We start from the raw sequence: 14893 nt of genomic DNA on the forward strand, positions 1-14893 counted from the left end.
GGGATCAGAGAACTGCAAGACACTAATGAAAACCCGATCAGAAGCATACACGGACAGCTCATGATACTGCTTACACATAAAATAGTTATGAAGAACTTACTTTAAAGACAGTAGATTTGACACAAAATAGATATGGTGCACTGTGTTAAAGTTCCAGAACAATCTTAACAAAAACTTTACGAAAATACAACTTTACATATTTTGGGAACTATCACATGTAAATTTGACATAAAAGTTTCCTTTGAAAAATTAATCACAAATGCCTGGCTTGATCAAAATCTCAGTCATTGTACATTTTTCCAGAAGCAAGGAGGCTGGGAACATTAAGTCTTTTAGACTAATCCCACCCTCCCAGAAAATGTTGTTAATTAGTGTATTGAATGGAGCATCTCTAAATTACTGCGACACATTCAGCCATTACATTTTTTAAAATATTTAAATCATAGTATAATGCATAATTTCTAATTACTCATTCATTTTTTTTTAAATTTAGAGTACCCAATTCATTTTTTCCAATTAAGGGGCAATTTAGCGTGACCAATCCACCTAGCCTGCACATCTTTGGGTTGTGGGGGTGAAACCCACGCAAACACGGGGAGAATGTGCAAACTCCACACGGACAGTGACCCAGAGCCGGGATCGAACCTGGGACCTCGGCACCGTGAGATATCAGGGCTAACCCACTGCACCACCGTGCTGCCCCTAATTACTCATTCATAACATTCATCTTCTAAATTCTGATCACTGAATATTATGAAGTAAATCTAACTGCTACTGAGGAAGCTATTATTTAAGTTGTAAAAGAGCAACTACTGCAGCACACATTATAAACAGTAAAACACTTCACTGACAGAGAATTATAGAATCACCGAATTTACAGTGCAGAAGGAGGCCATTTGGCCCATCGAGCCTGCCACAGCCCTTGGAAAGAGCACTCCACTTTAGCCCACGCATCCACCTTATCCCCTTAACCCAGTAACCCCACCTAACCTTTTTGGACACTACGGGGCAATTCAGCATCGCCAATTCACCTAACCTGCAGATCTTTCGACTGTGGGGGGAAACCGGAGCACCCGGAGGAAACCCACGCAGACACGGGTAGAAAGTGCAAACTCCACGTAGTCACCCGAAGCCAGAATTGAACCTGGGACCCTGGAGCTGTGAGGCAGCAGTGCTAACAACTGTGCCACTGTGCCACCCCAACATGGTTCACAACATCACTGCGCCTTCAGTGCGTAATTGTTGTTCCAGAAATATACTTTGTTCATAAACTTTCTGAAGACACATTACATAACAGTTCAAATTTAACATTACGTCAAGTGCAAACAAGATCAGTATGGGGCTGGATTTTGCAGGGCAACCTGGTCCCCAGACACCACCACCACCCTTCCCTTAACCCCCATTACAAGGTCCAAGGGGAGCCCACCCACGATCCCAATACATATCCTGTTGTAGTTTAATTGCTTTAAGGCAAGACTTCCGTCCCAATCTCGGGAAAGCTACAAGCCAGCCAGATGGCCGGCAGCTATTTTGAACCCACAGCACCAGTGGTAGTCACTGCTGGAGCTACAATCAGTCGCACTACACCATGGTGTCCAGGTAAGTCCGAGGTCAGGACAGCTCTCAGTGAGGGAACGAGGTTTAGTGTGGAAGCCAGATTCAAGATGCCGAGGAGAAGAATAAAGCGAGGGGACAACCTTGGGCATTGTTTCCGATGGGCTCAGTAGGTCTGCAAAGTAGATTCTCCCCACTTGCCTGACATCAGCCCACACAGCTAAAGCTGCCAGACATTCCACACCGTCCCTGTAATCCTGAGTAAAATACCAGCAACATGGGGCCATTTAGTAGCCATTAATTAGCTGTTTAAAAGCCTAAATGGGCACAAGGGTGGGCCTGAAGCCTCACCAGTAAAGTTTCAGCTGCGTCAGGGTGAGTGGGTAGTTTGCAGGAAAACCATCCATTGAATTTTACCTGCCCCCTAGGGGTCTTCAAATCCGCTGGCAGAGTGCATAAAATTCAGCCTGTACAATGGGACACTTTCAGATGCCCCTGTACATTTGTACTTACAAATTATAAATATTCATTTCAGGGGCAGCACGGTGGCGTGTGGGTTTTGCCCCCACAACCCAAAAATGTGCAGGGAGTGGCCACACTAAATTGCCCCTTAATTGGAAAGAATGAATTGGGCACTCTAAATTTATTTAAAAAAAAGATTTACAGGCTGATAATTTTTTTAAAAATCCATTACTTTATCAGAGTTACAAAGCTAGAGCTCAGAGTGTGGACAGGGGTGAACCCCGAATCAAGCCCCTTGCCTGCTCCAAAAACCAATTCAAATTGAATCCAATTCATGGTCTCCACAAGAGAGATATACCAGATCCAGGCATTACGCCTGATCCCATGCCCATCTTCGCCAAAATGCTAAGAAGCAATAGATTACATGCTGATAATTTACCTTCTTGGCCACGTTGTGAACACATCTTCAGTAGCCATCAAGCCTGGAAGTAGCTCTTGAACCCAGAACTTCTGGCCCAGAGGACACTACGACTACACCACAAGACCTCCATGGGCTTTTTATTAAGTTTCCTTCCAATTATTTGTGATTAGGGAATTAGGGGAGCAGAAAGAAGGCAGCAGCAATCTCTCTCATGTATTCAGTATGGGGTACATTTTCCGATGACTTCCACTGCGGGGATCATGCAGGCAGGACAGGCAATTTAATGACTATTAAATGGTCCGTTGACCTCAGGTGGGAATTTCCATTCCCCAGATGGATGTGACAGGAAAGTCGCACCCAATGACTCAGCACATAGTTTAAAGTGGCAATTCAAGTAAATCTAAGTGTCCATACTCAAAGTTGACTTTTATCCTCTTTTTTACAACATAAAAAGCAATCAAGTTTTATTCTTTGACATATATACACTCTTTTGAATAAATTAAGTGAATTGGATATTTTGAATTCTCCCTCTGTGTACCCGATCAGGCGCCAGAATGTGGCGACTAGGGGCTTTACACAGTAACTTCATTGCAGTGTTAATGTTAGCCTACTTGTGATAATAAAGATTATTATTATTAAAATGCATTGTCACATTAGCATTTTATGGTCCAATTTTACGGCACATTCGGCAGCAGCTTGACACAATCTTTTGCACCTTAGGTCAAATGGCTGAAAGAATGCAAGGATATCCATTATGAGCAGACTTACACCTACCTGCATTTATGTAATTCCTTTAGCATAATAAAATGTCACAGTACATTGGTAAGTACATTTTTAAAATGTTTTTTTCGAGTATCCAATTATTTTTCTCCAATTAAGGGGCAATTTAGCGTGGCCAATCCACCTATCCTGCACATCTTTGGGTTGTGGGGGTGAAACCCATGCAGACACGGGGAGAATGTGCAAACTCCACACCGACAGTGACCCGGGGCCGGGATCGAACCCAGGTCCTAAGCGCCGCGAGGCAGCGGTGATAGCCACTGTGCCAACCTGCCGCCCGCGGTCAGTACATTTTAAACAGAGCCACGAAAGGAGTTATTCGGACATTTGACCAGTAGCTTGATCAAAAAGCAAGGTTTTAAGGAGTGTCTTAAAGGAGGAAAGGGAGGTTGGAGCAGTGTTGGGAGTGAAGTCCAGAGTTTCGGGCCAAGGCAACGGAAAGCACGGCCACTGCTGGTGGGGCAATGCTGATTGCTTGGAAAAGGTGATATCAATCTCTTAATGTTGCGTATTACTTCACTCCTGACTTGTTATGAAGTTTACAAAGAGCCCAGGCTGCATATTACTTACAGCTGTAAAAAGTAACAGCTGCTTCCTCTCATTCCAAATGCATCCGGTCACTGGCCTGTGAGCGAGTTCCACAGTTTGCAGATGGAGCGCTTGTTTTCCCAATGCAACAGCAATGCAAGTGGAAGGATAGCCAGTTTGCCCCTTCACATTGTTTTTTTTAAATTAACCTGATAACATACTGTTTAGTGAAACTGGAGCACTGAAAATGCTTAATCTTTTATTTAGCTTGCCCAATTGACCTGGAAAGACAAATAGTTTTCTTTGTTTCCTGAAGTAGCTTTAAAATGGCTCGGAGGGATGAATTAATTGCTTCTGTTGTTGAAACATTAGCAATCGGCCTCAAGGAGTCTGATCATTCAACACAATCTCATTTGCACATGCCATCAGCACAACAGGAAAACCAAATCAAGTTGCTTCTCATTATATCATGGAAATCATGTCCCGATTTGAAAACAGATGATTTAAAACACGTTGAATAGATTGGTTTACAGTAATTAGAGCTGTTTCAGAACAGCGTTTAATATGGACTCACGGTAGATTTTATAGTAATCATTTTCTGTTTAGTTTTACAAATCAAATCTTAACCAGCCAATAAAAATAATAATAATCGCTTATTGTCACAAGTAGGCTTCAATGAAGTTACTGTGAAAAGCCCCTAGTCGCCACATTCCGGTGCCTGTTCGGGGAGGCCAGTACGGGAATTGAACCCGCGCTGCTGGCATTGTTCTGCATTGCAAGCCAGCTATTTAGCCCATTGTGCTAAACCAACCCTAATCTTAGTGCCCTCAGAACAATTTAGATACAAGTTAGGTTATTATTTTAAATAAAGCCTGCAGAACCACAAAGGTGTTGAGTTAATGCTCATGGCTATAGATTGGTTGAGAAAGATGGCGAGCAGTGGAAGAGTGGCCTGTTTGAGGGAAAAGTAACAGCTAGGGTTTTCTGATATCTCCTGGTAGCTGTAAAGCCTCGCCTGTGTTTTCGCACTCATCATGTATGGTTGAATACATCAGCCCTCACTGTCAGTGGCTGCTCAGGTGAGGCATCAGAAATCACTGATGAAGTGATTTTTAAGTGACCAAAAACTATGGGCTGGATTCTTTGGTTGCGCCCGAAACAAGATCGGTACACATGGGACGGGGCCATGTAAAGGTCCGTTGACCTTCTGTGAAAATTTCCTGTTGCCGGGCGGGCACCGCCGAAGAATCCCGCCCCTATGGATCGATCTGTTTTCTGACCAACAAGGATCAACATACATAATTTCTTTAGATATATCCTAGTCAACAGGTAACAATCACATTTTGTTATAAGTTAAACATGCTTGCTAAATTATGTCTTGCAGCTGGATTTTAAGACCCCTCCACTGGTACATTTGAAGGAGTGCTCAGAAAATAAAGCGAGTGGCCTTCCCACTGTGTCCCAGTCCATCCCCGAATTGTCTTGCATATTATGGTGGGTAGCCAAGCATCAGGCAGCCCGTCGGTCCAGAGGTCTATTGAGGTCTTTAAGTCATCAATTAATGGCCAACCAAGGGTCGCATTCCACCCCCACTGCGTTTTACGCGCAGCAAGGAAGGCAGAGATAAGGGGGGTATCCGGGCAGCTTTCACCGTCAAGCAGGAAGGAGTGTACCACCTTTGAGGGTTCTCTATATTGGAGACATCCCAGGATCATAGTCCCTCCCCCACCGGCTTTAACCCCGTTTTCCCCTTGCCTCTCAGAGCAGGCCCCCTACCCATCTCTTCCACTCTCACTGGGGTTTGTCAGCCCGGCCAGACCAAAATCCCAGACTTAACTTTAAATCTGGTCTCCCTCACTTGGTCTTGGGGACCACTTGCAATCGCTACAGAAGCCTCCGTTGGATCCTGGTGTCACTGGAACTGCAGAGCTGCTTGTCAATCAGATTGGTCGCTATCTCTCAAGGGCAGGACTTTCTCCCAGAGCGGAGCCAAAGATTCACTCTGAAAAAATTCAAGGCAGCTGGGTTTCAGGTGAGCAGGTTGACAAACAGGGACATGCAACCTGTAAAGTCCATACGGTGAGTCAGCAAGGTGAGTAATATCAGCACTGGAGATCAAACAGATTTTTGCTCTCAAATCAACATGAAATACTTTTAGATCAGATCCAACATGGCTCACAGGAAGAATGAAGCTGTGTACCAATGGCATACTTTACTTCCTACCTCAGAATCACAGCTGAGTCAGCAACAAGGTGATTTGAATGAAAAATGAAAATGAAATGAAAATCACTTATTGTCACAAGTAGGCTTCAAATGAAGTTACTGTGAAACGCCCCCTAATCGCCACATTCCGGCGCCTGTTCGGGGAGGCTGTTACGGGAATTGAACCGTGCTGCTGGCCTGCCTTGGTCTGCTTTCAAAGCCAGCGATTTAGCCCTGTGCTAAACAGCCCCTTTTTACTTATTACCACTCCAGCCCATATAATTGAATCACAGAATCATAGGATTCCTACAGTGCAGAAGGCTATTAGGCCCATCAAGTCTGCACCGACCCTCTGAAAGTGCGCACTACCTTGGCTGACTACCCCACCCTATCCCAGTCTAACCTGCACATCCCTGGACACTGAGATGCAATTTATCATGGCCAATCCACCAAACCTGCATACCTTTGGATTGTGGGAGGATGCCAGGGCACCTAGAAGAAACCCACGCAGACATGGGGAGAATGTACAAATTCCACACAGTCACCCAAGGCCAGAATTTAACCCAAGCCCCTGACGCTGTGAAGCAGCAGTGCTAACTGCTGTGCCACCATGCCACCCCATTTTGAATGAGGGTGCCAAATTTTGCTTAGTTTTGTGCCCACCTAGGAATGACTGCAAATTTTCCTTCTTTGATCTGAGGGACTTTATTTCATCAGTCTGGCTAGATGTGGGCAATAGTTCCAGAGATGTAGCTCCTCCCACCTTATTTCCTCACAATCTATTCCTTTCCCACTGTGTACTCATCTAACTTCCACTTCAATGTATCTATACTATTCGCCTCAACCATTCTAGGTCAGGGTTTTTCAAAGTATGGGTCGCGACCCGAGGATGGACTGCGGATGGTGTCGGGAGGGTCACAGAGCGATCAATCACGGTTTTCCCGCGGTGGTCCCAATCACGGGGTAAGCGGCCAAAGGCAGCTATCTGTTTTTAAATTGAGAATGGTGGCTGGCGCTACCGAATTTTTAATGCGAACAATGCAGTTTTCTGACCAATTTAGTGTGGCCAATCCACCTAACCGGCACATCTTTGGGTTGTGGGGGTGAAACCCATGAAGACACGGGGAGAATGTGCAAACTCAACACGGACAGTGACCCAGGGCTGGGATTCGAACCCAGGTCCTCAGCGATGAAGGCCCAGTGCTTACCACTGTGCCACATGCCACCCTCTGCATGTACACTTGACATCAAGTGCCCTGTAAGTATATGCTTTTGCTGCAAAATCATGGCGAAGAGTTTCTTCCATTTACTAGCTGCTGGTAAGCAAGGCCAAGAGGACGGTTGAAGAAGGGTAATTTCATTACAAGAAAGAGATGACCAGAGACACAAATAAGCAGTGTACCTCCTGGCCAGGACCTCACAACGGAATATGCTGGAGAGAGCTGCGCAGGAGAGTCCACAGCAGGACAAAGCAGTGCTAGTGTTTGCTCTGCACAGAGCTCCACTGGGACATAAACAGCCAACAAAGAAAACATTTAAATCGGGAAGAAAGCAGTATAAATATGATATCTTGATGCATGTCTTTGTAAACTGTGCCGATGCAAATCAGGTTGCAAAGCCCATGGCCGGAATTCTCTAAAATCGCGGCTAAATGTCGACGCCAGCCTAAACACCGGAGTGTTTCATGCCGGCGTCAATGGGCCTCCTGGCCCAGTCATTCCATGGCCCACAGGGGGCCAGCACGGCCCTGGAGTACTGCACGCAGCACCGGCACCATACACAGCCCTGCACTGCCGGCCGTGGGACCGTGCACGCGTGCAGCAGCCGGCCGCGGGTCCGTGCATGTGCGCGGCGGCCGCTTCTGTGCCAGGCCCGCGCAACGTGGTGGAATCACACAGCGGGCTGGCACTGAAGAAGGTGGGCCCCCCTGGATCTCGCGCACCTGCCAATCGGTGGCCCCCGATCGCGGGCCTGACCATCATGGAGGCCCCCCGGAGTCTGATATCCCCCCTCCCCAGGACGGCCACCGCGGCCACGTGTCCAAGCTCCTGCCGGGTGGAACCATGTTGGAACCACACCAGCGGGAACTCAGCCGGTCGACCGTGGAGAATCGCCGCAGGGGCCTCTTTCCTCAGCACCCGACCGCGCACGACTGGCGCCGATTCTCCGGTCGCGGAGAATCGTGTCCCGGCGTTGGACCGACGGCGCTGGCCATCTCAGCGTCATCTCCGATTCTCCGAGCCGACACGGGCTCGGAGAATCCCGGCCCTTGTGTCTTATATGCAGGGAAGAACTGGTGAATCAGAGTTTTAAACTCTCAAAACTTCAAAGGCGAATTTGAGGACAAATCCTCAGCTGAAGTCCTTAGAAATGTAACATTGAATGACATGGCACAATTAGCCTCTTACATGGCAGCTTACCGTGCAGCTAACGAGAAAATGCCCCACACTATAGCAGAGAGATTAATTCTCCCTGCAGCATTAGATATGGCTAGTACGGTCCGAGATGAGAGGTTAGCTGAAAAACTGAAATGCATCCCGCTTAGTGATACACAGTGGCTCATCAAATTTGTGATGCTGGTGAGAATTTTGAAGTCAAGCTTATTTCTTGTTTAAGGTCAGCACAGAAGTTCTCAATACAACTGGAGGAATGTACAAACGTTTCAGATTGTGCAACCTTGCTAGTTCTGTTCGGCATGTTTGGCACAATGAATTTGTTGAGGATTTTCTGTGCTGCCTGACATTACCAACCAGTATAACCGGCATACAGATTTTTGAAGCGTTGAGTAGTTACATGGTTGGAAAGTACAGGCTCAACTGGATTCATTGCAGAGGAATCGCATGCGATGGGGCAGCCAACATAACTGGGGAAAACAGCAGAGTTACAATAAGGATTATGGAGGCAGTTGGTCAGGACATTGTTTGGAAACATTGCTTTATTCACCATGAGGCATTAAAAGGTACTCCATACGATCTTGAAGTGGTGTTGAAAGGAATTGTGAAGGTTGTGAATTTCATTGAACACCGTGCACTCAATACTAGGCTTTTTGAGGCTCTATGTTTTGAGATGGGGGCTGTGCACACATTTATTGTTCCTATTATAGGCCAGAGTTTAGAGAATCCCAAAGTGTATCATGGAGTTCACCTGACACACAACTTTTAATAGATTGTGGTATGGGGAGCACACAGCTTACTCTACAGGTATGGTACAGCAGAAAATGGACCAGTGGTTTTTAAAACAAAACAATGTTTATTCTATGAACTCAAGTTAACCTTTCTAAAACAAACAGTGAACATCTTAGCAATCAGTAAATTAAATACACCCCCCAAAGAATACAACTCTAAGTCATCTGTATGCTGTTCTTTTAACATCCAAAAACTTAACAAACCTCTAAACAGAAGCACATTAGGGTTTACATTCAATACTGAAATCATTTATGATTCTGAATTCACCAAATGATTAAGATAGTCTTTGGATGGCAGACTTCAGATGCAGCTCCCTGAAAAACACAGATACACCCAAGCTCTTCTCAAACTGAAACTAAAAAGCAGAAGTGGAGCTCAGCTCCACCCACACTCTGACATCACTCCAGTAACATGAGCAGCTCCATTTCTTAAAGGTACATTTCTTAAACACCCATTTCTTAAAGGGTACTCTCACATGACATTCCACACAGAGGGACATGGACTGTCAAGAGATTGGATGCTTGGCAGATCTTGCAAACTGGGGTATGAAATCCATGCTTTCCTCCTTGAGAAATCATTCCCTCTGGCTGGTGAAACTTGGATGCTAAATATGTCTTACCTTGCAGATATAGCTTCAATTCTAAACAAACTGATCCTCAAGGGTAGGATGATGATTGCTTTCGCCACTGTGAAAAAATAGATGCTTTCCAAAAGTAATTGAAAGTTTGGCAAGTGCGAGAAAAAGGCAAAACTACTACATGTTCCCCACACTGCTACAACACATTGAGGAAAACTATTAACTTCCAAATAAGGAGACTGAACTTCTGCGCCTGTGACAACACATTAAAAACACGCCACACGTACGTCCGTGAGGTTGTCAACATTCGGGAGTAATGTCTCTGAGGAGTATTCTGTGCTGAGAAAAGCAACCATTTTGTTGCTATTGCCTTTCACAACGACCTACTAGTGTGAGGTTGGATTTTCCATCCCCACAGAGTTAAAGATGCACAAAGGTTGAACTCTGCACCTGATATGCGCATTGTCCTCTTACTCTGTGAACCTGATTGGCATGAGACCGTGAGGACCAAGTAGGCTCACCTATCGCATTAAAGGTAAGTAAATATGGTGTGTGTCGCGACTATCGGCCGGCATGGGTCGCGAAGGTCAGCCGGCGTGGGTCGCATAGGTCGGCCGGTTGGTAAAAGTGGGTCCTGGGGAAAAAAGTTAGACAAACACCGCTCTAGGTTGTAGTAGGTTCCACATTCACAATACCATGAATCAAGAAACATCCCCTAAATTCCTCATTTGGATTTATTATTGACTACATTATATTTGTAGTTCCCAGTTTTGGATTCCCAAGTGGAAGCGTATACATAAGACCAGAAAACCATACGACATGGGCAGCACGGTAATACAGTAGTTAGCACTGTTGCTTCACAGCACCAGGGACCTGTGTTCGATTCCCAGCTTGGGTCACTGTCTATGCGGCGTCTGCACGTTCTGCCTGTGTCTGCATGGGCTTCCTCCGGGTGCTCCCGTTTCCTCCCACATGTCCCAAAAGGTGTGCTTGTTAGGTAAATTGGACATTCAGAATTCTCCCTCAGTGTACCCAAACAGGTGCCGGAATATGGGGACTAGGGGATTTTCACAGTAACTTCATTGTGGTGTTAATGTAAGACTACTCGTGACACTAATAAAGATTATTATTATAGGAGCAGAAGCAGGCCATTTGGCCCATCGAGCCTACTCTGCCATTCAGTAAGATCATGATTTAACTGATATAATAATCCTCAACTCTACTTTCCCGGCTTATCCCATAACTCTTGATTTGCTTACTGATTAAAAATCTGTCTATCGGAACCTTGGACATACTTAACAACCCAGTCCTTACTATCCTCCATGGTAAACAATTCCACAGATTCAATACCCTATCATCTGTCACATCAAACATCGCCATTACTTTAAAGATGTCGATTAGATGCCTTCCCATCATCTAGTTTCTAAAGAATCCCCAGCCTGTTCCGTCTTTCCCTGTAGTTTCGGACTTGTATCATTCTTTCAAATCTTCCTCCAGTACTTTTATACCTTTTTGTCAATGGAGACAAGGAACTCTGCACAGTACTCCAAGTCAGGGCCCAAGAGAGGGAGGTGCAGGCATTGCCAAATACCAGGGACCAGAGCTAGGAGGGCACAGGCTCATTGCTCTAAACTGAGTCTAAACTTATACTTATGTCCCCCAACCTGATAACCAGAGTCAGAGCTGCAGACCTAAAAGATTGACTTTAAAAAAATCAGAACCTTCAGGCTGAGTTCCGACTTTTTTTAAAGCCAGTCTGTCAGGTCAATCTCACTGAGTTGCTGCTGCTTCCGACCTTTGGCCAGCTTTGTGGTTCTGATTTTTTTTTAAAATCTGGCAGAAAACCACATAGCTGCTCAAAGATAAGCAGTAGCAGTACAGTCATATCTCTACCTTAGAGCCAACTGGATGCTGCGTGTGGGGGGATGTTGGGGGGGGGGGGGTGTTGGGGGGGGGGGGATGGAGAGTGGTGGAGAAGGCTGAGGGATGTTGCAGGAGTGGGGGGTGTGGGGGGAGTTGTTGGAGGGGTGGGGAAAATGAGGGTGTTGGAGAGGTATGGGGTGTTGGAGGGGTGGGGGGGGATGAGCAGTTTTGGAGGATTTGGAGGGGAGGGTGGGAGGTGTTGGAGGAGTGGGTGGTATTGGCAGATTGGGGGGGGGGGGAGGTTTGGAGGATTTGGCTGGATGGGGTGGGAGGAGTTTGGGGGTTGGGAGCAATCTGGGGAGGTGGGTTTGCAGGACCGGTGTTGTGGGAGGTGGGGTGTCACTATTTTTACTGTTGGAATTTCCTATTTAGTGGCCGAATGACCTGCTCCTGATATGGATGATTTGTAAATCCGTACTCCAGATCTACTTGGATCCCTCCATTGACTCTTATTTTCCAACGAGTATGTGCCAGTCCATGCACCATCTTCTATGTTGCCACACCTTGCTTAAGACAATTTTCACACACACCCCCACAACCCAATCTGCCTGTCGCAGGCAGACAAATAAAGCTATCAATGATGATAAACACAAAAACTTTGAAAACCTGATCTAAACCAACCACAGCACAACCCTGAGGAGCAGTGCTGCAGGTATGGAGCCATCAAAAGGAAATTCCTGCTCGGATTATTCAAGTTCAGTACAGACCAGGAATTTCATTGGTGGCAGGGAGTCAGATAATTATCCCCCACCCCCACTTGCCCACACAGAAAGCAGTCGCTTCCATTAACTCTTTGCCCTGGGTTTCAAGAAAATTAAACTGATTTATGTGCCTCCTACAAAATCCTTGCAAATTATAGTGTTCGTGGCAAAAATATCGGATGTTAGTTAATGGCACATGATGTAACTCAATTTTTCCAGGGTTGTCAATTCAGAGGAGGGTGGCTTCATCACAGCCTAATCTTGCATTAAAGCCAGTAGATTGTGGTTTTATGAATGGTTGAGGCTTATACTCATTCATATGCAACAAGCTCTGCGTGTCTTTAGACTTCTTCCATGAAGGAAGGTAGCTTTTTGTGATCAGGTCATTAGCCTGGCTCATAACCCCCTTGGGGTTGAAGCCAGTATTGCATTTAGGTTTCCGGACCTGTCCGTCCTGTGTGGCTAAACCGGAGTTATTTCCCCAACAGCACAGCTATCAGGGTCAAAGCAGCACACACAACGTCTCATCATGTCAACCTGTATTCACAGGAGTTGGAATAATATTTGCGGAGGCCTTATTTGGTGAATTCAGAGGTCCAGAGGTACAATGCACAGACGTTCAGCTACTTCCAAGTACCGCAGAATTCTTCCTGAAGTTCCTAAGTAAGAATTGTCAGCCTATTCCACTTGGGAGTCATCACATTTGTGTCCACCCTAAATCTGCCTAATATGTTCACACACATGCCTTCCATCATCAGCCACATGACAGCAACCAGGAACAAAAGCCTAGCTGTTTTTCCCCCTATCTAAGTCAAGCGTATATAGACCCTTACCTACCATAAAGAAGTTCTAAACACGGAACTGGTACATGCACTGTGTGATATTAAGATAAAAAGTACAATATAATTATAGCAAAATGAAGGTTAAAATCCATATCTAAAATTCAAGGTGAAACAGAAACAACTCTAAGACCTTCTGTGGAAACCACCCTTAATGGGCCTCTTCAAAGCTATTCTTACTATTTTTGCCTACAAGTGTTTTGCCATATTAAAACTTAATAGTACAGTATTACTCCATATAAAATGTTACCACCGCAAATGCAAACTATGTAGCTTACAGGATGTTGAATAATGAATGCTCAGGGGTGAATTTGTCAGACATGCCTGCAGTCCCAGACTGATTTGAGGACAAATATGTGCATGAGCGATGCAATCAGTCAAGCACACACCATCCCTCGAACCAACTAGGGAACCTCCCTAAAAACCCGTAATTCACTTCCTGACCATCCATTGTTTTTTACTCTTGTTTTGGGCAATGTTATTTTGATCTGTGCACAAGTGAGCAAGATTTCAGTCAGGGCTGGACTTTCTCATGATGCAAAAATGGGACCGAAATGCAGTCCGAAACACTCAATAGTTGTGTCAAATTGTCAAAGCTGATCAGCAGAGAATATGAAGGGTGTTTTCCATTTTACTTCCACTTAGATTCATCTGTTTCCATACGTTGACAGTTTTGACAGGATTTCAAGATGATTTAGTGGAAGAATGCAAGTGTGAATTGGGGATTCGGTGGTTAGTTGGAATTTAAAAACAAGTCAGGAGAAAGCCTTCAATTCTACCTCCACCAAAAGCTGTCACATTGGTTTCAATCTCAAGCACAGCTTTTTTCCCTGGGTATTCAATTTGCCTCCCGTCAAAATCTTCCATCAATTCGTCTATTTCTACCTTTTGGAATACTTTCAAATAAAATGATTATATATTGAAATAAAAAAATATGTGAAGGATACTATTTATTGTCTATTTGAAATATTGGGCAGAATATTATGGGGGAGGGAGGGGGCCAGCTTACTCCAAACCCCTGGAAGCAAAGTTGGCATTGAGCCAATGTGCTCCACACTAGCCCTCTCCATAGCAGGGTAATCAGGGACACGGTGGTTTTCCAACCCTCATGAGCAATCAGACTGGCCAGCAACTTCTAGGGGCTGGTTTAGCACAGGGCTAAATAGATGGCTTTGAAAGCAGACTAAGTCAGGCCAGCAGCACGGTTCAATTCCCGTACCAGCTGCCCCGAACAGGCGCTGGAATGTGGCAACTAGGGGTGTGGTAGTATGTATTGGGGGTCATGTGGGACTGGAAGCCCTAATGTCATTGGCTGACAGATCCCGGGTCCTGGTTGGCCGTTGACCTCATACTCCGCCCTGAAGGCGAAGTATAAGAAGCCGGTGCCTTCCCCCGCAGGCCAGTTTACTATCGGGCTGCTGGGGAACAAACACGCTTAATAAATTGTGGCGCACAAAGACTCCGTGAGACAAATAGAGTGAAGTCGATGAGGCTTTATTAAGCGTGTCTGTTCCCCAGCAGCCCGATAGTAAACTGGCCTGCGGGGGAAGGCACCGGCTTCTTATACTTCGCCTTCAGGGCGGAGTATGAGGTGAATGCGGCAGCAGCCTTCAAACACTGGCAGACTTGCTTTGAGGCCTACATCACATCGACCGCAGGCCGAGTCTCAGATGAACAAAAACTGCAGGTCCTGCACTCGAGGGTGAGCACGGAGATTTTCA

General features: G+C 45.7%; 1 protein-coding gene across 6 annotated transcripts in view; it reads right to left on the reverse strand.

Moving 5' to 3' along the window:
* crppa (CDP-L-ribitol pyrophosphorylase A) overlaps positions 1 to 14893 on the reverse strand; it is a 599604-nt gene that overhangs the window by 369676 nt on the left and 215035 nt on the right. The window lies entirely within an intron of this gene.

The sequence above is a fragment of the Scyliorhinus torazame genome, chromosome 6 (genome assembly GCF_047496885.1).
Source record: "Scyliorhinus torazame isolate Kashiwa2021f chromosome 6, sScyTor2.1, whole genome shotgun sequence".
Classification (NCBI taxonomy): domain Eukaryota; kingdom Metazoa; phylum Chordata; class Chondrichthyes; order Carcharhiniformes; family Scyliorhinidae; genus Scyliorhinus; species Scyliorhinus torazame.